A 3,512-nucleotide genomic window follows, 5' to 3' on the forward strand; every position below is an offset into this window, starting at 1 on the left:
TGTTTGGAAACCTAAATTCAACATAATTGAGATTATCACAGTCTGTTGCACATACTTACCAATTTTCTACTCTAGCTATGGTCAGTGTCAAAAGAAGTACATGAATGTGCCCAACACATTTTGTTTTTCATTCACTTCTTAGCGATGATCACCTTAAAGGGTGATTTCTTGTGTTTTAATGTTCGTCTGTAAAATCCCATGTATACAGGAGGTATGTTTACCAATATAAAAAGGAGCAATAGTCATATCTCACTTTAGACAAGAAATAATAAAAGTTTTTAAACACAATTCTAGAATATTTGCATGGTGCCTTTACTGGACACTATGCTTATTACAATTCATCAAAGAAGCATGGCTACTATAGAAACTCTATTTTCTACATGTTTCATAGGCAATTATTGTATTTCTAGTGAAAAGCATTAAAGTAAATTCAGCACTCACTTATATAAAATTGAAGTAATTTCAGAGATTTTTAGTAGGACAACTGCAAGCCATCTTCACATCATCATCATCATCATCATCATCATGGCTAGGCTTAGTGAATGAAGATTTGGGAAGGGCTCTACCCACGTTTGTTGCAAGCGCGTTGGTGGCTAAAAAGGCCAATACAAGACAGGCATGTCCGGTTGCAAAAGGCACAGCAGAAAGACAACTCAGATGGTATATTCTACAAGGTACGATTCTTTCTGCGTTGTCTTTTCTCCTTGAGAGTGATCCTGCGTGCTTTCTCAAAAGCATCAGCAGCATTATAGATGGTGTGTCTCCAGGCCTTCTGGCTGGAGGCCAGAGTAGACCAGTTATGGTGATCAATATGGCCAAGGCTGAGATGTTGTTTCAGGGAGTCCTTGTGTCTTTTCTTCGGGGCTCCTCTCTTGCGGCAGCTGGTTCGGCAGCACATATACTAAAATTGGAACGATACAGAGAAGATTAGCATGACCCCTGCGCAAGGATGACACGCAAATTCGTGAAGCGTTCCATATTTTTCAGTCGTTTTTAGCATGATGCTTCAAAGGGCCACGGCAGACCTCGATGATCAGGACGGTATCTACATTCGATATCGCACTGATGGAAGCCTATTCAACCTAAGGCGACTGAAGGCCCACACTAAGACCTTAAACCACCTTGTCCGGGAACTGTTTTATGTTGATGACGCCACCCTTGTTGCCCACACAGAAGCAGCTCTGCAGCGTTTAACATCCTGCTTTGCAGACGCTGCTGAGCTCTTTGGGCTGGAAGTCAGCTTAAAGGAGACAGAAGTTCTCCATCAACCTGCACCCCAGGAAGTCTTCCATCATCCCCATATCACCATTGGCCAATCAGAGCTCAAATAAGTCCAGCAGTTTAATTACCTAGGCAGCATCATCTCCTCGGATGGTAAGATTGACGGAGAGATAGACAACAGGTTAGCAAAGGCATATAGTGCTTTTGGAAAGCTTCATAAAAGAGTTTGGCGAAATAAACACTTGAAGAAAAGTACAGAGATCCGTGTTTACAGAGCCGTTTTGCTGCAAGAGAGGAGCCCCGAAAAGGAGATACAAGGACTCCCTGAAACAACAGAAGTGCAGGTGTTTAGCATTATGAAGTGTTGATATTAATAGCTGGAAGTTATCTTTTAGGCATTTATTATGTATTCTGTGATAATTAATGAGAAGGAGATTGGGTAAATTTGGGAAAGAAATGGTGTATGTTGGTAGAGTAGCGATTGTCACCATTCAAATATGAGTTCTTTCTCCTCTCAATTTACACAATAAAATTTACTAATGAATCTTTGTAGAAACAGCAAAAGAAATACAACTGTCCTATTTCAACAGTTATGTTATCCAAATCACTGCAGATGAACTATGGATCACCACTTTATTTTAATTTTTGACTTAACTATGACAGGCATTCCTCACCTCTCCAGGTGAGTAGAATGGCCAGTGCAATGGAGAGAGAAAGGAAGCATTGCTTGTTTTAGTCATATCTGATGAGTCAAACAAACATAAAAATCTAGATAAATGAAATCATTGTCTCTCTTAAAAAAATGAGTCATGAGCTCTCAGATGAGTCATTGTTCATAACATTAATATAGCATCACAGATGTGCATGCACTTACAGCGTTCATTTAGAAAAATACCGTTTCATCATGATCATGCTCCTAGTTTCACAACATCGAATGTGTCTGCATGGCATTCTAATCAACCTTTGCCCAGAAAAAATTAGTAGCATGTTTCTCAGAAGTGTTAAGAAAGCATAATTCTTTTTGGCTGATGCTAAAACTCCTAGCAAAGCAGAACTACCCTTGCTATCACCAAGGCATTTCTGGAAAGATAAAAAAAGCCAACAAAATCCAACTTCACAATCCAGTTACATGACAGCAGTATTATTTTAAGAGAAGAGATAAAATTTATTATTGTCAGCAGTGGCACTGTCTTCATGTGATCCTTTTCATATGTGTCTTTGAAACCCATATACTGAATATCAGTGAACTAAGAATATTTATTTTCAGTTAAAAATACAGGTAAGAAAATTGATTGAACACAGGTGATTGAAATTTTAGCTTCCATCCTGGGTAAAAAGAATAGGAAATATAAAAAATAAGTTGTAGCTCTTGTTGATGCACTTTATTACCAGAAAATCCATCTGATCTCATAGGAGGGCTGATCACAAGGCAACTAAGACTGCTGTCTGTTTGATGGGTAGGGTAACCTTCCTCCAGATGGAATAGAATTAATTACAATCTGAAAATGTTCTTAGTGAAGAGTATTATACTAAACTAAGAGATTTGGTAAAAAGTACTAGATAAAAAATTACCGAAATTTCATTAAAATACTATAACGTCAATGCCAAAAGTAAAAACAGTGTGATGATTTTATTTGAAGTGTGGAATGCTGCTTCTCAGAAGATTCAACATCATTATAAATGGTCATGAAGATCGAGAATTATCTGAGAGTGATATCAAACTACTGATAACAGTTGGCAACAGATATTCTGATAGTATTTTGATGAATTTTCTGTGACAAGAGTAAGCAAAGTGTATATGAATTTCATGACCGATTTTGAATTTTAATCCCAGATTATGAAAAGGCAGAATAAAGATGGACATATAGTAACAACAAATATCAATAGTCAATCATATTGGTAGTGGTTATCACTGAGATGATATCATTGCAGCATTGCTACCAGTTTTACACTTTATGTATGAAGCAATCTGTCTGTACATTGCATGTTAGCAAATATTGCCTTAAAAATGAAATGTAAAATAGTTACAATAAAAACATGGGCAGATAAAAGAAATTCACCTTAGGAAAATGCAAATTGGTATAGTTAATGTGGAAGAAAATAATCTGAAACCAAAGCAATAATTATACTATCTCAATAGGTAACTTTCTAAGAATTTTTTTCCTTCAAAGATGCCTTAATTTGGTATTCCAGAGGAGCATTGTCACTAGCTGTGCTTTCAGTTCTGCTGACTAACACACACATGTTTGACAGGGTATTGATTCTGGTAATTCCTTTTCATCCCAGAGACA

The 3,512-nt window shown here is 37.1% G+C and overlaps 1 non-coding gene across 1 annotated transcript; it reads left to right on the forward strand.

The window, feature by feature from the left end:
• Window positions 1-879: 879 nt before the first annotated feature.
• On the forward strand, window positions 880-984 carry LOC112841288. Its single transcript, XR_003212894.1, has one exon. It is a non-coding gene; the product is annotated as a U6 spliceosomal RNA (small nuclear RNA).
• The last annotated feature ends 2,528 nt before the right edge of the window (window positions 985-3,512 follow it).

This window comes from Manacus vitellinus, unplaced genomic scaffold, assembly GCF_001715985.3.
Source record: "Manacus vitellinus isolate BGI_N305 unplaced genomic scaffold, ASM171598v3 scaffold_1_pilon, whole genome shotgun sequence".
Lineage (NCBI taxonomy): Eukaryota > Metazoa > Chordata > Aves > Passeriformes > Pipridae > Manacus > Manacus vitellinus.